Consider the following 26,032-nt stretch of genomic DNA (forward strand, 5'->3'; position numbering starts at 1 on the left):
TTTAAAATATGCCTACAGCATTTTGTTATGATTAACATCAAATTCATCAAACTTATTTCAGTCATTCCAACTGAGCCAGAATTGCTTCATTTTTTAAAGGGATGTACATGTGTGTGAACACAATAAGAGACATTAGAGAGGTTAAAGGTAATGCTAAATTTCTTTTACCCTTTTACACTATCTTTAGGCACTGTTCAAGTTCGCCCAAGTGGAGCACTACAGCAGTCACCATCTGGATCTGGAGGTGATTTCCAAAAGCAGGAACCTGATCCGAACATGCAATATCCTTATGGGCAACAACAATATCTACCTGGTTGGAATCCATACCAGCCTTATCCCGGGATGTATCAGCCACAGCTGCAGCCCCAGATGCCTCCAGGCTATCCAAGTTATCCCCATCTATATCAACAATATGGTGGATGGTATTACCCTCAGCAAAGCCACCAGCAAGATCCATTTAACTGGGCTCCACCACCATACCGACAGCCTGGACAGAGTCGCAAGCAAGATGATAGTAGTCATCAACTCTCCCATGAGGTCATACAAAAATATATCCAAAGTCTTCCACCTGATCAACAAGCGAGTCTCCAAAGAAGTCCACCAGAATATGTGGCCATGCTGTTCCACAGCTTACCCCCAGATAGGAAAGAGTTTTTCCTGAGAAAAGAACAACCTGAAGATCAAAACTCTCAAGAAAAGGATGGACATGAAGGTAATAAGAGATAAGACTTTTAGAACAAACTTCACACCAGTATGTATACCTCTTATCTCAGTGTTTGCTTGCACAAGTATGTCTTAACATTTCCACTGCTTACACCTAGAACAACAAAAAATTTCTCCCTAGTAAAGAAAAACCAAAAGAGCAAACGTTTCTAGAAAAGGATCAATATGAAGATAACAAGACTTTCAGAATAAACTTCATACAAGTGTGGACCATTTCAGTTCGCTCTTTGTCATTTAATGCCTTTAATATGTCCAGTGATAATATACAAATATGAAACATTTTGTCGACCAAATTGATTTCCCATGAAAATACAAAATTTACAATATCACAGAATTGGTAACAAGGGAATTCAGGCCTCATGAAATACTTACTCCAATGATGAAATAAATTGCTGATTGCCAAGAATTTCTTGATCCATTTGTGTTTTCAACATTTAACATACAACTTAACAGACACCTATTGTCTATGATTTTATGTGTGATAAGAGATTTTCTGCCTCAAATAAATGAAATACTAACTGAAGTCATTATACATTTTATGCAGTAAAAGGGTTATGAGTATATTTTACAAACCATCTATCTTCTCTTCAAAATTTCAGACTCTATAAATATCGATGACTGTACATTAGCTGTCACAGGTTTTGAGCCTGGAACATCTGCTGACGTGTTGGAAATGTATTTTGAAAATAAGAAAAAATCAGGTGGTGGTCAAGTTAAAAAGTTGGAACTAAAGGATGGTACCATTTTCCTTGTCACCTTTGAAAGTGTAGAAGGTAAGTACGAGATCTCGCACTACATAAAATATGGCTTTCATCATGTTTGCTTCAAGCCTGGGCTTAAAAATACCTGATCATGATGGATGGACAAACAGCTGTTGTAGCTATAACTATGATATTGTTTTCCTTCACTCTCAAATGTGAAACGAACATACTACCCTACATCATAAGCATGTTTTCTCCAAAGAATATAATCCAACCAGATACTCGACCATATTTCTGTCTCTGTACTCCAGAAACATGCACTCCTTTAAAATCGTCAACAGAAATATCACTTTCAAATTTGTTATTAAGCCATGATTCAGTTAAATGTACAAAGTCAGAAGATTGCATTTATCTAATCGTCTCAAAACGGACGAACTACGAGCAGACCTACGAGCTCGTACGAGCGAAGTACGAGTGACGTAATGTGCCGTACTTTCAAAGTACGAGTGACGTAATGCAGGTCCCAAAATCGACAAAGTGAGCGTCAAGCTGAGCGTGGAAAAACAAAAACAGCGTCGAACTGAGAGTTGAAAAAAAAAGACAAAATAGGATTCGAAATGAACGTAGAAACATGCCAAACAGAATGTCAAAGAGGGTTCTGAGTACGGGTGGCTAAATATAGCAAATATGCGAAATAACACGTAATGACTTGACTGATTTCAGCTTGAATATATAATAATACTTTATTTGCTCAAAAACACACTCAAGGAGTGCAGTAAGGCAAAAATTACAAAACTCAGCAAACACTGGATGAAGCTGCTGCTGGGGGAGGAACTAAAGTACAAGGAACAAATTTGGCAAGAGGTAGTTTATCTTTGTGAGTAAAGATATACATGAACTTTTCTCTGTCATTCAAATCAAGAAAGCCTGGATTATACAAACTTGTGGATGAAAATAGACTATCTCGATACATTCTGTATTTTGTACATTCTATAACAAAGTGAAATTCATGCTCAACTAAAGACTTACAAAACTTGCAGAATCTTTCATGTGCAGGAACTTTTGGAATTGACCTTCTACCCAGTTCTATTTGTAGGTTGTGATCCGAAATTCTTAGTTTTGTCAGCCACCTCCTATAGGTAAAAGATCTTATATCTAGCAAGTAACTTTCAAATTCAAATTTTGTCTAAAAAGTCTGTAAGTTTGGAGCTTATTCCTCTGCATTCCACACTTCCTTGTATCATTATGAATGTTTTCTCAGCCATGTTTGTTCATAAGTTTCACATAAACTATCATATACATTATTAACTGTGGAATTAATATTGCAAACACAAGACCATATATCGCTCCCACTGTGAGAGTTCAATATGCTTTGTATATAATTATACCAATCTGAATTCAACCTGGATGTATAAGCAGATCTCAATAAGATGTCATCTGATAAAACCAATCGATGCCAGTATTTGAGCATGTGTTTTATCACCATAAAGTGAATTGGATATCTACCCAGCTCTCCAACAACACCATCAGACGGTGCATGTTTAGAGACTCCTAGGATAAATCTATAATAAGATATACTAACATCATTGAGAAAGTTACACTTGTCATTAATTTCATGTCCCCATATTTCACAGCCATATGTCATAATAGGAACAATTAAACTATCAAAGAGTGATAATGCAACTTTTACAGAAAGTGAACCATTTTGAAGGCCCTTACGAAGGCTGAAAAGAGCTTTCATTGCCTTCAATTTAAGATAGTGAAAGTTACCTTTGAATTTACCATTTGGGGTAATGACAAAACCAAGATAACAGTACTCTTTCACTAAGTCAAGAGTCACTCCATTGTAAGTGAGTGTAACTCCTTTTACAAGATGATTACTTTTGTTGAACACAATAACTTTTGTTTTCTTTATGTTAATAGATAATTTCCATTCACGACAAAAACTATGAAGTTTATCTAAGCAGCTTTGTAAGCCTGTTTCAGATCCTGAAATCAATAAAGATCATCAGCATACATTAGACAATTGAAAAGGAGTTTACCAAGTTTGATAGGACAGTCCTCACTGGAACCAATGTACTGGGAAGATCATTTATAAAAATATTGAACAAAGTTGGACTTAAATTACACCCTTGCTTAACTCCTAAATTGGAGTCAAATTCTTCAGTAAAACAATTGTTACTTTTCACACAATACTTAATGTTGTTGTACATGGACTTAATTAAGCTATAAAATTACCATTAATGCCGTATTTCTGTAATTCCCAAAGTAAACCTGTACGCCAAACCCTGTCAAATGCTTTCTGAAAATCTACAAAACAACAATACAGGTACCTACGACTGGGACTATAGCTTGACTGAGAAAATTTTGCATAGACATGCTGATCGATAGCAGAACGCAAAACAAAAGATTATCTGCAGTTCTCCTCTTTGCTCTGAAACCAGACTGAAATGGCGAAAGAATACCATTGCTATTAAGAAAGTTATAAGCCTATTATTCAACACAGAGGTAAACGTTTTGCAAGGCAACTATTTATAGAGATCCCTCTGTAATTGACGGATCACATATAGCAAGTACGGTGGGTGCGGGAACGAGTTCAAAACGTCTTTCACGTGGGTAGGCCCTACTACTGACTTTGCAGCACTATATTTATAACACTGTTGACAAAATCTCAACAACAATAAATTGTGGGTTCATCGTAATTGGTATTGCATGCATTAGTTGAATTTTCAAAAATGACATTCATAATTGCATATATTTCAACTTGGGTAGCAAGAAAACCGATGACTCTGAGTGACTGGCATTGGGCGTTCGTTCGTGTGCAAACATCGCGTGCAAGTTACAGACGATGGGCGGTACGGTGGGAGTAGGCAATAATAGCGATAAACAAAACGGCCAGTTTAGCCTACCCGGGATATTGTAATACATACGTCATCCATCCTCTGATGTGATTTTCCTCTAATTAACGCCAAATAAATAAATATATTTGTAAAAATACATAATTACGTCGACACCGACTTCATTGACGTCGACAAATCGACATCAGCATTTATACTACGACTGATGCCTGGAACTTATCTACCGAACTGAGTGTAGCTAGGTAAGTTTGGAATGTGATGAGTTGGTTTTGAGTCACTGTGATGTTTTTTTGTTGTTCAGGAGCGCGAACGAACGAATTGAATATAGAAGTATCGAGCATCGATATCTTGTATGGCTTCTGCAAGTTCCGCGATGACAAACAGGAATATTGACCCCACAGTGACCTGACTATACCATTATTCAATAGGCGGGGCCGTATTCTCAACAATACACACCAATAATAGTGTGGTTCCGATAATGTGCTTTTTCAAAACTTGAAGTTGAATGCAAGGTCAGAAAAATGCTAGTCTTTTAAAATCATTGTTGAGTAGAGGTCATTTTCAAATAGACTGTACAACATGAGGTACACACGGGTGCCACAAAAACACCCGCCAACTCATAAAATCCTTCATATTATTCATTGTACACTGTGATTAACATAATGTGGTGATCAGATTATTTTGAGGTCATAAGCTGACTCGCGAGCCACGCAGGTTTTATGTCTGTGAAATCATTGCACTTTCGAATTCGAGAAAGTAAAAAAGATTTACAACGGCGGTAGGTTCAAGTGCATTACAACCAATCGAGGTCTCTTCCTTGATGTTCGGACATTGCAACCTCTTCTTTGGTTCTTCTTTAACAGCTTAATGTTACAATTGACGTCTGCAAAAAAGTCTACCATCGTGGCGTATAATAAGTCAGAGAGTGTCGCGTCGTCTCCAGTCTTGACCCGTACGTACAGACTCGTCCGAAAGTCAAAGCCTAAAAGTATTCCTCCGCACTGCACTGAACCCGCTCTCACGACCAAAAAAATAATCATACGAAGTTCACACCCCTCCTACTTCCGAGTTTCGAATATACACAGAAAATGTGTCTAAGCGTTCGTTTGTCGTAAAATCCTTTCACATAAACAAAAATCTTTCATCCATGGAATACAACATAGTCCTAGGCGTATTCATAAAAAATTAGGTCAAAAGGCATGTGTGACTTATAGCTTGCATACGTCACTCGTAATATGAAAGTACGAGCCAGTACTTCTGCTCGTACAATGTCAGTTTCAAGACAATTACATACCTCAAGATTGTAGATATTCACAGCATCTGTATATTTCTAATTGTAGACTGGTTGATGCAATTAATGAGAACATGAAGCAACTTGTGATATGATGTTTGAATATTTTCATCTACAGTGGCGGAACACGTTATCAACCATGGAACTCACGTTTTGAATAATAAACCATTGACTGTTCAGTGGTTTAAACCTGAAAAAGAAGAGAGAGAAGAACTTACAGTTGCTGAATGTACAATTCATAGTGCAGACTCAGGTATAAATATTATTTAAAATTATTTGAAGCCCATTAATTGCTCACGAAGTTTGGTATTTTACATGCATAACCTGAACATCTTTATCATAAATCTCCTTTGGATCTACAGTTGAGCTGCATGCACAAAACATAAGCATATTTGTTAACAAACAGCCTAAGCCTCAACCATCTGCTGATAGCTTGGTTCGCAAAATACTCCTCTTTTTAGACTAAATTTATTTTGTAATGACATGTTACAGGTTTTGGAGATGCTGTCCAACTTGACCCTTGTGAGCTTCAAGTCACTGGATTCAAGACAGGAACCTCTCAAGAAACTTTGGAACTATATTTTGAGAGCAAGAGAAAATCTGGCAGTGGTACTTTTGTAGAGTCTGACATGCTGGATGATGGAACATTTCTTATCAAGTTTGAATCTAGAGAAGGTAATATTCAAAACTGTACAATAACTTCAAATGAAAAGGTGAATATTGGGTATGATGTTGTTTTACTGCAAAAAATGAAAGTGTTTACTGTCACTTTTCACAACAGATGAAAATGCTGAGGTCTTGATCGTCAAGACACTTAAGAAGTGCAGCCACATTTTATTCTTCAGTTGCATTGAAATTGAAACTGGCTGCCTTTCAAGACAAAAATTGAACATGTGGGTTTCATATGACTAAAAAAGCATAGTGACTGTCTCAATTTCCCCATAGGTGTAAATATGGCATTGAAATCTGTAGGCGAGAAGTAACAAAGAGTTTGCAGAAAGTTCCGAAATGTTTTGGAAGCAAAGATTTGTGGAGACAGATAGTACTTTGCTTAAATCACTAGTAAGCCATTGAGTTAGTGTTAGGGATACGGTCCCTACCTTGTAAGGTTTGTGTGTTTGTGTTTATCAGAACAATTGGCAATTTTGATCCCACTATAGATACATTCTGCCTTATAATCATAGAAATAATAGTTTGTGTACCCTCTTGACATAAGACTCAGTTAAAAATAATGTAAAACAGTTTGATATACATTTCAGACAAGCTGTACAAAGAATACTAAAAGTGTAAGCTGCAAGGCAATGCCAAGTTCTCCCAGTTTCATAGCACTTGATGCAGTGGTACTGTTCATCCATGCATTGTGACTGAAAAAAAAAGTTTAACAAATTTTATCACTGTAATTCCAAAGTCTGTAGGGCATGAATCTTTCATCTGCAGAAGAAAATGTCGGGCATATCATTATCACAGACTGAACATATACAATAGCTGCTATCAATTGAACAGGAAATGCGCTTTCAAGTAGATAACACATAAATACACCAGGGCAGGTACATTTCTGAGCCTTGGAGTCAAATATGATCTCATTTTGTTCCTCAATGATATTTTGCTGTAATTTGTCAACTTCCCAGATCTCACATCTAACCCAATAACCTCTTTCCACAAAGTTAATACACAGTTATCATGTATATGAAACAATTTTCACAGACAAATTTTGACATGACGGACCAGTTTATGATGTATATTTACTTCTTTGCCCTCAGTGGCAGAATGTGTTCTCAGCCGAGAAAACCACAACTTGGAAGGTTCAACATTGACAGTGCAACAATTTGTGCCTTCTGTGAAACAGCCTGATGAAAAAGACATGGTACTTGCTTTTTACACCATTCTGTCACTCGTCGTATTATCAGCTTATTCATTTTTTATCAGTGTACAGCTACATGTAGATTGTAGCCACAATTTGGCTTTTGTTTAGAATGATGGCAGTGAATATTTGCGGGCAAACATTGCATGGTTGAATGCTGGTGAGAGACATTAAAGATTTGAAAAAAACCCGACAAATGTCAGAAATTACATTTTGGATGAAAGATATTTGAGAGTTTTGTAGAACAGTAGCGGGGTTGTTTAACTTATCATTGAAGTGTTGCGGTTGTTTATTAGGTACGTTCAGTTTTACAGCCGGGGGGGGGGGGGGGGGGGGGCCGGCAAAATCCAGGGGGGGTCATCATAATTTTGGAATCCGCGAAGGGGGGTCATCGCTTTTTCACTGGTAGGAAAGGGGGGGTCACCACATTTTCAAAAACATAATACCTACAATATACCTACAATAAAGTTCACTTATGCCATGGCCATGATCGACCCTCTTTACCGGCGGGCCGCCTTCGGCGGCCCACTACAATAAATATACATTATGTATTACCCATGACCCTCTTAACGGGCAGACGCCTTTGGCGGCCCACTTCAATTAGGTTTACTTCATGCAATGGCCATGATTGACCCTCTTTACCGGCGGGCCACCTTCGGCGGCCCACTACAATAAATATACATTATGTATTACCCATGACCCTCTTAACGGGCAGACGCCTTTGGCGGCCCACTCCAATTAGGTTTACTTCATGCAATGGCCATGATTGACCCTCTTTACCGGCGGGCCGCCTGCGGCGGCCCACTACAATAAATTGACTTTATGTAATACCCCACAGCAATCTTACCGTAAAATTCCCAATTGAAGCCGCGGCTTGTATTAGAAACATTTTTGAGGGACCCCTGGGATCACGCACTGAATAATGGTAATGGCCGCGCGCCTTCAGCGGCCCTGTCCAGTAAAGTCTACTTTATGCAATAGCCATGATCGACCCTCTTTACCAGCGTGCCACCTTTGGTGGCCCACTAGAATAAAGTTGACTTTACGTAATGGCCCATGACCCTCTTAACCGGAGGGCTGCCTTTGGCGAACCACTCCAATAAAGTTTACTTTATACAATGTCCATGGACATGAGTTGTCTATGGAAATGAAGTTAAAAATTGCCTTACAGTCGTCCTAATTAACAGACGTTTCAATGGATGTGGCTGAGAAGTTTGTGCACTGGCATCGAATAAAGTGCGCCGCGTACCGGAGTTCAAATCCAAACCATGCGGGTAAATTTGACATATGGGTTTTGGTTATTTTTCGGGGGGGGGGGTCATCATTTTTTTCGTCTGACAAAGGGGGGGTCATCTTTTTTTCACAAAAAATGCAGGGGGGGTCTATATTTTTTGAACACCGGCGACAAGATTTGCCGCCCCCCCCCCCCCCCCCCCCCCCCCCCCGGCCGTAAAAACTGAACGCTCCCTTACTAAGATGTCAGAAGGTAAAGTACCGATTCCCATATACAAAGGACTGGTCCAAATTCATTTGTTCCACCCAATAACACATAGGGCATGTAATACTTAAAACTAGGTCATGGGTACATTATAAAAAAATATATCGTGAAACTGCTACAGGGACTCACCAGGATGAAAAATCTGTCTGTAAAATTCAGGTGCTAAAGAGATCACTGGAAACCGCCAATAAAAATATTAGTATATGATGTAGTGTTTGCTCCTGGATAGTTACCACCTGTTGCAAACAAGTGCCAATGTATTTAATCCTTAAGATAGTAGAGACACACCTTTTTTCACCATCTATTTTCAAGATACTGCAGGTGTATTCCTGAAAAAAGAATAAACCTGTACAGAAGGATGTTTTTTTTGTGCAGTGCAGATATTGCAGTTTAAATTACCTTTTCACAAAATCTTCAGCTGCTGTTCAAGTTGACCCTTGTAAACTTCTGGTCACTGGTTTCAAGAAAGGCACATCTGAAGAAACATTGGAACTGTATTTTGAGAGCAAGAGGAGATCTGGTGGAGGTCCTTTCATAGAGTCTGAAATGATGGATGATGGAACATTTCTGATTAAATTTGAAAACTCTGAAGGTAAGTATGCATACGTGTCTAACAAATTATGATTGAAAATTACTAGCATTGTTGAGTTACATTGCATATTTTACATAAAGCTAAGATGGAACTTGATTGATCTATATATATGTGTCTGATACACCTCATTATCCTATATTTGCTCTTGTGGTAAAAAAAAAGTTATTCATGAAATATTTGATATTCTATAGATAGTATAAAGAAGTACAAAATCATCAGCCCTTAAATTAGACACTTTGTCTACTTGTTTAGTCTATTTAATTGTTGCTTTAGGATGTTCTTTTGTGTGCAACAGATAAATATTCAGTACTGCCTAAGACACTGATGTGTAAGAAGAAATTGCATGGCTACAACTGTTTATTCGCATAACTTTGTTCAGTGACGCAGATTAAATGTGGTGCTTTCATTAGAATCATAGACAACACTGAAGTCTCTCAATTGGGTCAAATTATCCAGATCATTGTTGTTCTCAATATTGCACATATTTCATTGCCATGAACTGCCACTTGAAATCAAGGAGTTTTGAGATGTTGCTGTGAGCATAACTATACCATTGCAAGCATGAAAATCTTTGACTGAAAAACAAAAATAAGAAGCTCTGAGTCCCATTCTGTTTTTCTTTTTACATTTGAAGTTGACTTTACTCTACAGATAATACAACCTATAATATACAAAGTCATTTTCTGAGCTTTAAGATTGAATATTGCTCTAATCAAATATGTTGCGTCTCTTGAAAGCCAGTTCTGCAATCTATTAATTTTGAAACACCTCATGTCTATGTAATCTCTCTTCTCTATAGACAAAATTAGGTAAGGTATATAGAACAGTTTTCACAGATAGTTTTGGACACCTTGGGCATTAATATGGAAAGATCTGGATCCAATCAGATATATGTTGTGTCTATACACTGCACAGTCATTTGCATAATTAATGATTTGTGCATTATTAGGCTTCATCTCAAGAATTACTGTACCAAATTCAATGTAACTATGCAGGTACTAAAACTGTTCAATAGTTTTGCTGTACTAAAACTTTGGTGGACTTGGCTTACAAGTTATAAGCTCATTTGCATATTTAATGAATTTTTGTAATTAGGCTCTGTTCACTAATTTTGACTTTACCTTGGTTGTGATTAAGTTTAAACCAGAAGTGTATCATTGAAATATGCATCATTTCAAAAACAAAGGAAAGAACTATTGGATGATTTAAGTGGAACACAATTTACATGCATCATAGGCGTCATGCTCAAAATCTGATGAGTAATTCATGGTTCATTTGCATATTTATAAATAGTCATCTGTATAAAGGCCAAATATGGAAGCAGAATACTCTGAATTTGAACATTGTACAACATCGATGAATGATCTGCATGCATTTACCCCAAACATCATATACATTGTAATAAGAAACTGTTTAACATGTTCAACATCAAGTTACGTATAGCATGCACAAATAGGTATATACACCAACATGTGTTTTGTAATCTTTGCTTCCATACCATGCATGTTCTATTAATGCACTCCTTTTGGCTCATGATGTCTACCCAAAGTCATTTCTTTGATTAACAGCAGTCATTATCATAATGTGAAATCATCAATATTGGACAAGGTGAGTTGTATGTACTTACTGTGCACTTATGACATATTTACTCCTTTACCTTCAGTGGCAGAACGTGTTCTCAGCCGAGAAAACCACAACTGGGAAGGTTCAACATTGACAGTGCAACAATTTGTACCCTCTGTGAAACAGCCTGATGAAAAGGACATGGAAGGTACTTGCTTTTTTAGTCCCTCTTTTTCACTTGTCAAATGTTAATTGGTCATATTTCAGTACAGTACAGTATTCAAAATGGATTAGCATGCACATTATACATTTATGTTAGCAGTGTACAATGCTGATTGTAGTTGTGAATTTCGTAGTTTAACTTTCGTCATTCATGCTGTACAATGACGCTTAAATTGTTAGATGTAAGAATATAAATTATTTCTTTCCTCACCTATCGGTCTAGTTTCAAATGCATAATGTTTCATACAGGGCGTGTAATAGTTAATGTAAGTTGTTGACTATTTTTGCAAAGAATTGAAATGTAAATGGATTTACTGAATATTGCTGTTGTTCCATAAGTAAATTTCAAACATTGTGGAAGTGTATTCCATGCAGTAGTCAAAGTTTAATGCAATCATCCATTTTACCTTTTTATACAAGTGTCAAGTGCTGTTCAAATTGACCCCTGTAATCTTCAAGTGACTGGATTCAAGAAAGGAACATCCACAGAAACATTAGAACTGTATTTTGAGAGCGAGAGGAAATCTGGAGGAGGTCCATTGGTGGAGAGTGAAATGAGAGATGATGGTACTTTTGTGATTAAATTTGAAAGTTCTGAAGGTAAGAAGGCATAGTACCTAGTAAATGATTGGTAAAACATAGATGCATTGCATTTAGTTGTAATTGAATTTTTCTTTTAAAAAATATTATCTTTTACCCCCTCATATAGTCCCAAAATCTACAAATATATTGACTAATATGCATATGTTAGGTGCTAATTTTTTCATTTTTGATCAAAATATCATTTCCTCGATACAGTTGGTCAAACAGCTTTCAAATTTTATGTGTAGCTATTCAGAAAATCCCTTCTTTTAGTCTTTTGAAATAAGTATAAAATTTGTATATTGAAATTATACAGAATATTTTTCTAAATTTTGCTTATTTTCTTTTTTTCATCTAAAATTGTTTGTCTTATAGACAAAATTGGGTTGTACATCGCCAAGGATGACCACATTGAGTTTGGTTCAAAACTTGATAAAATTTCTATATGCAAAATTTTTGCTGCAAGCGTTCTCATTTTTGGTCAAAACGTTGTTTTCTCTTTAACACCAGTCCAACAGCTTTGCAATTCTACATGAACCCTCTCAGAGATGCCCAAATTTAGTCAAGTTTGAATTGGGACAATATGCTTATTTCCTAGAAAATCAGCAAAGCTACATTTGGCCATTGGCCACTTGTTGTATTTTCTGTCATGCCCATTTCATAGTAATTTCAGGTGCTTATGCATTTGCAAAACAGATCACTTTCAAAGTTGTCTAAGACTTCATTGGATATTACCCTGCTGCAATTATGTATCTTTATCTGGTACTGACACAGGGTAAATATAATGCCATCGCATCATTTTAGAATCAAGACATATCCAGATCATATCTTTGTGTCTTTAAGGTAGAACTTGTTTCACATTCATGGCCATCAAACTGCCTTGTGAATATCAAGAGCCTATGAGATATTGCTATGAGTAAAAATGTGGATTGCAACTGGAAAGAACAATTTCGATTGACAAGCACAAACAACAAAACTTTTCTCTTTTTTGATCTGTTAATGTCTGTTACATTTAAAGTAGGCTTTTAATTTATACCCTCCATTTTGAATGATAGATACATACACACAAAATCATTTTCGAAAGCATTATAGTCAAACATGACTCATGTTGTTCCTGGAAAGCCTGTTGACTGTAATCTATCAATTTGAAATCACATGATCATATGCATAATAGTCATCCCAGGCAGGTATTCTACATCAAATAAAATGAGCAATAACTGCAAATAAAGTGTCAATTTCAAACAAAGCAAGCTGTATGATACAACACCTAAGAACGCATTTATTCTTTACCTTCAGTGGCAGAACGGTTTCTTAGCCAAGAAAGCCACACCTTTTTGGGTTCAACATTGACAGTGGAACAATGTGTACCTTCTGTCAAACAGCATGATAAGAAGGAAAAACAAGGTACTTGCTTTTAACATCCTTTGTTATCTCTCATCAAGTTTTAAGTGTGTGCATTTTTCAGCAAAATATTCATCTGCTGTGCCATCTTTGAAATTAAATACAATTAGATTGGTTATTTATTACTATATATAGGAACGTAACAGAGAGGCATATATGTGTGGTAAAAAAATATATTCCTCTATGCAGCTGTATACTTCATACAGGGTACTTAATAATGAATGCAATTTGCAGATCAAATGTACAGCATAGTTAAGTGTACATGGGTCAACTGAAACTGATTCAGAGACTCCGAACAAGATATAGTGGTTCATATTTTAAAGGTATATACCATAGGTAAAGATTTAGAGACTTTAAGGATTACATGCCAGATGTTGAAAATGCTCCCATGTTGCAATAATAGAGTGTTGAGTTGTTTGTAAATTGGTAATTTGGAACCCTGACAAAATATACCAGGCAGTATCTTTAATTGTTATGATCAACATCAATTCATTAAATTCAAAATAAAATTCATTAAACTTGTTTCAGCCACAGAATCAGACTTGTTCATTTTTTGAAGGGGTGTACATGTGTGGACTCAATTCAAGAAGTACGGCAATACCTTTTACAATCAATTTCTAAAATAATACCATTTTTCCCTGGTAAAGTTTGAACCTTTTGCAGGTTTAAAGGGCCTATGACATGATTTCCAAAGTTTTTATTTTTTTCCCTTCAAAAACTCAGCTAGGGGACCTGTCTATGGATTGCATATTGTGTCAGTTCTGAAAGACGTGCGAGAAGGACGAAATTTGACTCCTTTTCATGCCTTGTGATCAGGGGGCCTCTTCCTACCCGAGCCAGGCAGCGGCATTAGCATATTGACCAACATGTACAATGACGTCATTTGTGGCACGCTATGTCACTAAAGTGTATTTAGCGGTTCTTGCATAAATTAGACCACAAATAAAGTCAGCTATATAAACAGTGCTCACAGACGCCCAGTAAACACTGGCAAGGAAGCCACACCGGCGGTCCAGCTGCATAATATCAAGTTGCTTCTAGCGAGGACAGTTTTGACCAGAATTCAGAAAGTGATTTCGAGGGGAATTAGCTTGAAGGCACATAGGCAACCCCAGGCATCCGGGACAAGTGGTTCCAAATCAGAGTCAGATTCTGACTCTGAAGAACAAAGCGTGAGCGGACAAAGCAAGAACGCTCGGGACAGAATTGAAAGTACGATGAGGCTACGTTTCATTTCTTTGTATGAAGTAGACAGTATCAGTCTTAGTTTAAGCTTTTCACGGTTGGATTTGTTTTATAAAAGTAGAGCAATCCCGCGCCTGAGTCTTTCGATTCAATGCATTGCATATTGTAGCTTTTCATGCATTTCAGAGCAAATGAATCCTGAAAAAAGTGACGTGTTAAGCCTATTTTGTACATGTTTTGATGAAGAAAAACAAAGAAAGCTTGTCGCCGCCTTGTCGGGTCGCCATTTTGAATCGCCGTCTTCACCGTTCACGATTGTGTAGAGACAGGAAGCTTCCTGCCGCACAAATGTTTCCCGATGAATGACAGTATGAGGGTGGCGCCTATCGACACGATCATCGTGTTAATAGACAAATAAAATGCTTACCGACACGATCATCGTGTGAATAAACCAAAAAAAAATGCTAACCGACACGATGATCGTGTGGATAAGGTGGTTTTTCTTACCTATCCACACGATGGTCGTGTCAATAAGACGCATTTTCCGCTTATTTGCACGATGATCGTGCAAATACACAGTTTTCTTACTTATTTGCACGATGATCGTGTCTATAAGACGCATTTCCCGCTTATTTACACGATGATCGTGTGAATACGCAGTTTTTCTTACTTATTTGCACGATGATCGTGTCTATAAGAGCATTTTACGCTTATTTACACGATCATTGTGCAAATAAGCGGAAAATGCTTCTTAAAGACACGATCATCGTTTTGATAAAGAACAACACATACCGACACGATCATCGTGTGGATAAGAAAACAAACGGATAATCCACACGATGATCGTGTCTATAAGAAGTATTTTCCGCTTATTTGCACGATCATCGTGCAAATAAGCGGAAAATGCTTCTTATAGACACGATCATCGTGCAAATAAGCGGTTTTTCTTACTTATTTGCACGATCATTTTGGTTTTCCTGAAACGTCCTTTTTATAGTTTTTTACATCTCAAGACTTTAATTATCATCTCAATTAGAAAATTTGAATATTGAATATAGAGAAAATATGTTTCTTAAAAAAATATGGGCGTACTCGGTCTGGTCATGGAGTTAGGAAGGTTTGCATGTTTGGGTGACTATATCCGCGACTCAATGGCGACTCTATCCCTACAGCGTGCAACCCCCTAAATTACATATAAATAAGCTAAAATGCAAAAAAAAGTATGCACGACGTTTCAAACTTGACGGCCATCTTTTATCCTGGAAATGTCGCAAACGAGTGATGGTGAGTTCCATACATCGGCTGTGTACGTACTGTGTGTACTAGTATGGCGCTTTGCTTGAGGGGTTTGTTAGTTTGACTCAAATTACTGGCAGTGGATCGGCGGAGATTGTCAAATGCAATGAATTTAGCGAGAAAATAGCAAAAAAAGGAAAGGAGAGTGAAAGAGCGAGAAGGGAAAAATTACAAAGTAACTGACAGAAAATAAAGAGGGGAAAAAAAAACACGTGGCGGCGACAGGGATTCGAACGTGCATCTCCTGAGGCTCGGCTTGGCCATCGTTCACATGTGATCACTCTGCGTTCCCGGTGTGCCATCGGGTTATCGATGCAAACGGGGGAGAAAATAAGCGCTATAAATAAAAGAAGTATTGTTGTCTCTTTCAAGATGCGATTTTGTTTGTTATGCTCTCAAATTCAATTTTTTGGCAGTTTGAGCCTCGAAAGCGTGAAATATTGAGATCGCGAACAAGATTTCATTGGTGGTTTGTTATAAAACGGCAGTGGATTTTAGCAAGCGATGCCAGCAATTCAATTGTCAATTGAACACGTGAGCCTAAGGCTAAATTATGGAGAACACACTTTTTGTCACACGAGGAAATTTTATTTCAGCTCGAAAGCCGTACATTTGAGACCACTTGATAACGCAAAATGGTGACATAAGTGTACAATTTGCATTTGATCGCAAATTATCATGATCGTGTCGCTAAGTTGCTTTTTATTCCTGCTTACCGACACGATCATCGTGTCGATAGCCACAACGCAGTATGAGACATCGACTGTAATCCTTCTTGTAATGTTTATTTCGTATATTTGGCACGAAAGCATAGTACACCTAATCACATAGCCTTACAAGTCATTTTAATTTCTGTCATGTTAATTTACTCGATCGGCGAGGCGATCTGCCGTAGGCGACATGTGACCGTTGGTGATTTCCTGAAAGACCATGCTTACAATTAGTCCAGTCAATCTACGAGATTTTGGCACCTAACCCACCACAAATTGCAACAGAATTTTTTTCTTCAGAATGCATTTTAGAGACGTACCCAGAACAACATATTAAAAGTTTGGCCGAGTCTATTGACACCCGGGTGTCAATAGCCATATAGAGCTCCTCCTGGCTAGTGACACCCGGGTGTCAATAGCCAACCGGCCCTCTATTTGGCTATTGACACCTCTCCCGTTTTTTTCGCCAGTCGGCCTCCAAATTCAACCAAACTAAGCTTAGTTATTCTAAACAACATATACTCTCAATAGAAATCCAAAAAAATCCTTCAAAAGCTTCTTTCGTCGTCATTTTGCGGTACCATAGTGCTACTGCAGGCGGCCTATACCAATGGGTGTCAATAGCCAATCAGCCCTCTATTTGGCTATTGACACCCCTCCCGTTTTTCGCAAGTCGGCCTCCAAATTCAACCAAACTTAGCTTAGTTATTCTAACAACATATACTCTCAATAGAAATCCAAAATAAATCCTTCGAAAAGCTTCTTTCGTCGTCATTTTGCGGTACCATAGTGCTACTGCAGGCGGCCTACCGTATAAACCAATGGGTGTCAATAGCCAACCGCCCTCTATTGGCTATTGACACCCCTCCCGTTTTTTCGCCAGTCGGCCTCCAAATTCAACCAAGTTGAAGTCAAGGACCGAAGTGACACGATTTTGTTTGTTTTTTTCGATATTACCTAAAGTTCCTTTTTTTCTCCAGGCTAGTTTGATCAAAGCGATTCCATTAATTCACAACTTTGCTGTCTGATGACGCGCTAATTTCCAACCTATTCAGCGGCAAGGCATTGATCATGGCGAGCGATTAATTTACGCCACCTTTCATTTCACAAAAATTGTAATTAAAAATTTGTGAACGTGGTTTACTTGTCGTCATTGTCTATATAATGGACGCATTTAGTTCACTTTCAACTTTAGAGATGTCAAGAAAGGACCGAAAAGTGACCAAAAACTCATCGACAAATTAAAATGAAAAACGATTTTTCGAACTTTCGCCATTCAAACACTACTTTCTACTTTCTACTATCTTTGTAAATATATACAGTTTCGAAAGAAAAGAACAGTTTAAAAACAAAATACAGCGACAAAGAGATCTGAAGCTACGACAACTAAAAGTATAAAGAAAGAAACCGACAAGTGACCCAAAAGTCATTGACAAGTTAAAAATTTTTTTTGGTTTCCGGCATATGTGACACCTTGCTTCAAGATATATACGATTTCATTGTCAATATTCATTCAATATTTCGTACAGTTTATCCGTTCTGTTCAGTCGATTGTGTTAATATTCACCAAAATAGTAGAAAATGACATTTTGAAGCCCAAACATCGAAAAAGAATGATAATTATCCACCTTATCGATCACTTGTCGGGCCTTATTAGTATGGCCAATAGACCTGCTTCAGTACGCGATTTACTTGTCGGCCAATATTTCGTTCAGTTTCGTCAGTTCAGTTCGGTCACTTGAGTAAATATTCACCAAAATAGTAGAAAATGACATTTTAAAACCAAAACATCGAAAAAGAATGGTTTTAATTCAACTTGTCGGTAACTTGTTGATGCTTAACAGCAAGGCCAATAGAGCTGCTTCAATACGCGATTTCCTTGTCGGCCAATTGTTCTCTTTCTTCAATGCCGTTGTCAATTGAGTAAATATTCACCAAAATAGTAGAAAATGACATTTTAAAACCAAAACATCGAAAAAGAATGGTTTAAATTCAACTTGTCGGCAACTTGTCGGTCCTTAACAGCAAGGCCAATAGAGCTGCTTCAATACGCGATTTCCTTGTCGGCCAATCGTTCATTTCTTCAATGCCGTTGTCAATTGAGTAAATATTCACCAAAATAGTAGAAAATGACATTTTAAAACCAAAACATCAAAAAAGAATGGTTTTAATTCAACTTGTCGGCACTTAACAGCAAGGCCAATAGAGTTGCTTCAATACGCGATTTCCTTGTCGGCCAATCGTCCTCTTTCTTCAACGCCGTTGTCAATTGAGTAAGTATTCACCAAAATAGTAGAAAATGACATTTTAAAACCAAAACATCGAAAAAGAATGGTTTTAATTCAACTTGTCGGTCGCTTGTCGGTCCTTGTCGGTCTATTGTCGGCATGTTTGACCACATGTGGTTCAAAGGTTCCGCAATTCGGGTCAAATGTTGTTCGACAAGCTTTGCCCGCAGATAAAAATTATTGACCCCGAGCTGTCGATATGATTCTTCAACATTACACACTTACTTTACCCAATTAAAGCTGTACCCATGACAGCAAAAAAGTGGCATCAACTTGTCTGAAACAAGAAATGAACAACGTAGCTTAGCTCGGTTCTGAAGGTATTCCAGTAGGGTCACGGGTTGAGGGGTGTCAATAGCCATGTAGGGCAGCTTTTGGCTATTGACACCTGGGTGTCAATAGACACTCCGTAAAAGTTTACTCGAATCCATCTTGGGAAATATGCCTAATTTGCATAAATTAAATATGGCGGCCAACTATCCGACAAAATAACATAATTGGCCATATATCACATGTTAAACAAGCTATTTCAGTGATTTCAAAGTCTGACACTAGTTATTTGGTTCGGGGAATCATTTTGGAGGTATAATGTTTCGTATAGGCACTTCACTAATTTGCATAATTCCAATATGGCGGCCAGTATTCCTACAAAAGATATTTTCGGTCATATACCATGTATTAAACCAGCTATTTCAGTGATTTCAAAGTTAAAAGTATATTTGTTTGGCATGGACAAACGATTTTCGAGATGCAATGATTTGCATAGGTACTTCGTTAATTTGCATAAATCCAATATGGTGGTCAACATACCTACAAAGGACATTTTCTGTCATATACCACGTATTAACCCTTTGAGTGCCGGTCTATTTTAACTTTATAAAATGTACCCAATTTTATCAGCTATTTTGCCAACATTTTGGGTCAAACTTTCTGAAATTTTCACATCATGTTCTTTAAATGCTATATAACAAAACAACTATTTTGTTTTGCCATAAAATTCTTACATTTTGAATAAGAGGCATTTTTATTTTGCTAATCATGATTTTAAGCACTTGTTTGAATGTCAGTCTTTCAACCCATGCCATATTAGAATGAGGACAGATAATGAAAAATAAAATTGCCGTTTTTTTCTACATATACTCATATATCAAGTGAAGTATTACATTTTACAAAGTAGTTTCTATGGGTTTCCTTGTCATCTTAGACAAGAAATATTCCTTTGAAAAAAGTGTGTTGGCAACGTGCAGCTCCATCTTATGTCCTTGAACAATTATTTTAAATTGTGGAATATATACTGTAAATTTACTTACAATAACGATCAATTTAAGAATTAAAGTTTATTTTACTAGGTGTCTATGATACCTGAATTTGTTAACATGCTCCATTAATATATTGTATTTTGAAAAGAGTGTTAAAGTGAATTTGGTAAAACTACAAAACTATCTGACATCCGAACGGATTAAAATATGTATATGTTTATGAGCTTTTCTATTGAGACGTAAGAGAGCCATGCAATTTTAATTATTTAGTGATTTTTCTATATATGACAACCGTTATGATTTTTAGTCATCTAATAATAATCTGTCTCTCTGAATATAACATTAGATTCATCTGTGTACGGCATTATTTGTGATTTTTATAGATGTTTTATAGTCTACAGTGTCAAAACATGTAATCTTTAATGTTTACTGTTTTAAAAAAGTCGTGTGCAAAATCTTAGTTTTTAATTTAGACTGAGCCCCCTTCTTATGGACGAGTGCATCTTTGTACATCCCCCAAGATGATAGGCAAGAATTCATCACATATAACAGCAAAATACAATAAAAATAAACACAACAAAGTTAATAAAAATGCAGAAACAAAAAATAGTGTGATCAAAAACAAACAAACAATGACACATGTACAGACAAATTAAAACTTAGCGCTGTTGCCAAACAATGTCAGACTCTTAAAAACTTGATCAACGCGCAAACTCACAAAAATTGAAAACTGCATGCTTAGCGAAGGTTTAACATTAATTCAAAAAACTCATCAGCCCAAAAGAATCCAACTGTTACACGATACAAGCATGTACATCTGGAAAAATGACACTTGGAAAAACGACTCCGGGTGTACTTGTTTGTATTGTGTAATAGTTGGATTCTGTGTTTGGATTTATTATAAGCCTTTGCTAAAGCATGCAGTATTCAGTTTTTGTGAGTTTGCGTGTCCATAAAGTTTTTATGAATTTGACATTGTTTGCAATGGTGCTAAGTTTTAATTTGTGCGTATTATGGCATTTTTTTCATGGTCATGTCATTTTTCTGTTTTTTAGCTTTGTTGTGTTTATCGTATTTTTGCTGTTAAATGTAATGACTTCTTGCCTATCATCAAGGGATGTATTATAAAGATGCGCCCATCCATAAGAAAGGGGTTCAATCTAAATTAAAAACTTAAGATGTTGAACACGTCTTTTTTAACAGTAAACATTACAGATTACATTTTTTGACACTGTACAGTGTTAAACACCCATACAAATTACAAAATGCCGTACACAGATGAACCCAATGTTATATTCAGAAAGAGAATATATTATTTAGAAGACTAACAATCATTAACAGTCGTCATATATAGAAAAATCAAAATTTTAAAAATAAATGTCCAAGGACAACAGTTTCTTCTCGATAGATTCCTAGTGCTAAAACCTATATCAAACCCTTATTTATATTAGAAGCTATTAAGAAATGGACATTAATATGGCAGCCATATTTAATTTATGCAAATTATCAAAGGGCCTTTGTGAAAATTGAACCACTGAAAGTGTTTCTTCATGTACAAGAAAAATATTAAAACTTTAAAATCACTGATATAGCTTGTTTAATGTGTGGTATATGACCGACAATGACCTTTGTAGGAATGTTGGCCACCATTTTGGATTTATGCAAATTAACAAAGTGCCAATGCAAATCATTGCATCTCGAAAATCGTTTTCATGCCATAGAAATATACTTTTAACTTTGGAATCACCGAAATTGCTTGTTTAATACATGGTATATGACCAAAAATGTATTTTGTAGGAATGTTGGCCGCCATATTGGAATTATGCAAATTAGTGAAGTGCCTATATGAAACATTATACCTCCAAAATGATTCCCCGAGCCAAATTACTAGTGTCAGACGTTGAAATCACTGAAATAGCTTGTTTAACATGTGATATATGGCCAATTATGTTATTTTGTCGGATAGTTGGCCGCCATATTTGATTTATGCAAATTAGGCATATTTCCCCAAGGTGGATTCGAGTAAACTTTTAATATGTTGTTCTGGGTACCTCTCTAAAATGCATTCTGAAGAAAAAAATTCTGTTGCAATTTGTGGTGGGTCTAACCCTATTTTGACTGGACTAAATGTTTTTCTCGTGCATTGCGAGCTGGGTGTACATTCTGAGCAAAGGAAGCCCTTGCCTCATACGGACATGAGATTGCGAAGGTGTGAAAGACTGTTTGCCCGTATTAAGATAAGTCATTGGCTGAACTTCGAAAAGCCGAAAAAAGTCGAACGAATTGGGCTAGGGTACACGCCCACCCGTAACTTTTACTTGCGTTTTATCTGGACAAGGGGGACGACACGCAATGCAAGACAGTGACGTAGGCTGACTTCAAGACCCAAACAGTGATTTTACGTTTGGTTGTATGGGGCATGTCATAGGCCCTTTAAATCTAATGCTAAATTTTCGTTGAACTTCTTACGCAATTTTCAGGTGCTGTTCAAATTGACCCCTGTAAACTTCTGGTCACTGGTTTCAAGAAAGGCACATCTAAAGAAACATTAGAACTGTATTTTGAGAGCAAGAGGAAATCTGGTGGCGGTCCAGTGGAAGAGTCTGAAATGATAGATGATGGAACATTTGTGATTATATTTGAAAGTTCTGAAGGTAAATATGCATACCTATTTTAATGATTTGTCATTTTACAGTATTTCTTGCTAATATTCAGGTAGATGTATCACATATATTATATTCATGGTAAGGTGTGACCGAATTTATAATCTGAACCTGGGCAATGGTGTGTCTTGTATATTTTGGCATAGATTGTGAAACTATATAAGGGTTTCCAGAGGCTTGCATGTTCACATAAGCAGATTACAATGTGTAAAAATATGATTTATCAATCATAATCGTAATTTATAGTAATCATAATTATCACAACAATGGGGTTTCCAGATGGTATTAACACAAAGGAGACGACATTGTTTGTAAAAAAAATGATATTCTGTAACATTCATAGTAATAATATATTAATATTCATAATAATTTTTTAGCTCCCATAGCCATATATATATATGGCAATGGAAGCTATTCTTATAGGCTAGGGAAATGTCTGTATGTATGTATGTCTGTATGTCTGTATGTCTGTCCGTCAACATCAAAAACTCAAAAACCGCTGTACATTTCATCTTGATATTTGGTGTGTACATGGATGATGGGCTGTAGATGAGATTTTGTTCAAATGAAGTTGTCATTGCCAAAAATATGCAAATTAAGTGAAAAAATGTAAAAACAGTCAAAATTGAAAAAAACTCAATAACCACTGAGCAGATTACATGAAAATTAGCATGTAAGTACTTTTGGCTGACATGAAATAATTGTGCACATCTTGGGTCAGTATCTTGGACTTGCTATTTTTCATGAATTTTTTTGTAATTTTCTCCCATTTTTGGTCAAAAAATCTCCTGCTCTGAAACCACAAGTCCGATTGATTTGAAACTTGGTATGGAAGTGCATAGGAGTGACCTTTCCCAAATTTGGGCAAATCGTGGTGAAATTTGCATATTTTTAGTTTATACGTCCATAGACCATGTATAAGGCAGATCTCCATAGACTCCCATGTATAAGGCCACGAAAAATAAAAATTTAGTTTCTCATCGTATTCATATTGCAAAAAGGATGCAGTGACACAATTTTTAGTCCCCACGGATGAAGTCCAGTGAGCTTATAGATTGGGTCATGTCCGTCTGTTCTTCCATCCGTGAGTCCATCGTTCACGCATATATCTCGGATTTGTACCTCATTAATTATGCACATATCTAATTTTGAGCGAGCCAATAGAGCCAGAGGTCTGATTTTTGGTATATAGGGATAACTTAGCAATACAATTTTTTTGACAAAATGTCACGTGACCTCGGTGACCTTTGACCTCAGATATACATATTTGTCCATAACTCAGTAACCACAAGTGCTACAGCCTTCATGTATGGTATGATGGGACACCTTATGACGCCACATATTGTACCTCATTAATTATGCGCATATCTAATTTTGAGCGAGCCAATAGAGCTAGAGGTATGATTGGTATATAGGGATAACTTAGCAATACAATTTTTTTGACAAAATGTCACGTGACCTCGGTGACCTTTGACCTCAAATATACATATTTGTCCATAACTCAGTAACCACAAGTGCTACACCCTTCATATTTGGTATGATTGGACACCTTATGACGCCACATATTGTACCTCATTAACCCTTAAGACGCCATAGACTTTCATGCAATATAGCCTCCCATGCCAAGAACTTTTTGAACCAATAAACTTGACATGTTACACTTCTTTTAGACAGGTACAGTGTGTTTCCTGTGATTGGAAGCCCAGCCAAACCACTATGAATTTCAAAGATCAGGAAATGGAGAAGCTTCGAGAAGTCTTTCCATGTTTGGTTTAGCAAATGGGGGGTGGGAAAATGGGCTTAAAATGCACATTTTTGGTTCAAAATGTATTGAAAATGAATAAAAGACTCTAAAAATAGATCTTATAGTCCAAAAACCTGCAAACTTTTACACATTTTAAATGTCATGAAAAGACACATATTTTGGTGAAAATTTTCAGCAGCGGAACTTATCAAATGTAAATAATAAACAAACAAACAATTGTTGATATTTGTCAATAATACAAAATACCACATACCCTTCTACAGCTACACAAAAGCATATAACACAAGTGAAATACAGCTCAAGACACAATTTTAATCAGCAACATGATTGAATTTCGTAAACAACATCTTTTATTCATTTGTCGTTTATTTATTTATTTGTTTGTTTGTTTGTTTGTTTGTGTATTTCTTTCTGCATCGAAAGGTGAAACCATGTAACCAGGAAAAATCTTTGTTTTTATTTTTTTATTTGAATTCTGATTGCTATCAGATATAATTCAATTGTTGTTGTTCTGGAATGAATGTTGCCATTAAAGTTAGAGAGGATATGTTTGAAAGATTTTGGCATTGCAAGTAAACACAAACAACTAATTTGATTGATATCATGAACAAGCTGCCATCTTACAAGGCAATTCAAATCAGAGCCTGTATTCAGCTACGTTATTAGCTACCCTGTGATTGGCAAACGACGAAAAATTTCACCACAAAAACGCACTACCTGAACTTCTGAGAAAATAAATTCGATTCAAGAACTAAATAAAATAAGTTTGAGGTACAATAAGAACGACATTCGCCTCTGAACGCTTTCGATAACCGTACTGGCCCTGATGTTTGATCGCGACGTCTCCGTAAATCATGACAGTCAATGTGAACACATACGAAAGTTTGATCACGTATTTTGACGAGCACGCAACATAATTCGCCAGCAAATGAACAGAAACCAATAGATATGATATAAATAATTACATATCGGGTATATTTCAACAAAAGAATATGTTATAGACGTAGGAATATGACGCGAGATCAACAGTTCGGAACATGCCGTGTTGTACGTTTTGTACACACAAACCCGTGATCGGCGGCCATCTTGGCCGTCTCGATACACGGTGAAGAATGCCGCGATACCAAAGTTTACTTGACATAAACAGACCTGATCGCTCCAAAATCACATATTAAATTAAGATTTCGTGAAAATCCTTTCAAATTTCTTCATCATTAGTGTTTTCGGCCTAGAAAACCGAACTGACATACTCAAACTTGAGCTTTCAGAGAGGCTGGTCAATGCGATGCTACGCCGTGGTGACGCCATTCAAGCCGCTGTTCAACTTCAAAATCACGTTCGGCCGATCAAAAAAAGTCTTCATTTTCTCAGAGATTATCCTAAAAAATACCAAAATATGTCATTTCTATAAAGAAATGGCCAATAACTTGTCACAAAACGATCGTCTTTAGGATGTACAGCAGGAAAAAGCGTTCAGAATGTCTCTCACTTCGGCGAAGTCAGCAACCAGATCTGATTAGATATTCACGGTAAAAATAGTCGACCCGATTTCCTCGAAAGGTCGCTCAAATTAC

At 36.7% G+C, this 26,032-nt stretch overlaps 1 protein-coding gene across 1 annotated transcript in view; it reads left to right on the forward strand.

Annotated features, from left to right (window-relative positions):
• The window catches only part of LOC139119532 (protein mono-ADP-ribosyltransferase PARP14-like), a 240,592-nt gene that overhangs the window by 116,244 nt on the left and 98,316 nt on the right, over window positions 1-26,032 (forward strand). The gene's annotated exons all lie outside the window — the stretch shown is intronic.

Source organism: Ptychodera flava, chromosome 20, assembly GCF_041260155.1.
Source record: "Ptychodera flava strain L36383 chromosome 20, AS_Pfla_20210202, whole genome shotgun sequence".
Taxonomy (NCBI): domain Eukaryota; kingdom Metazoa; phylum Hemichordata; class Enteropneusta; family Ptychoderidae; genus Ptychodera; species Ptychodera flava.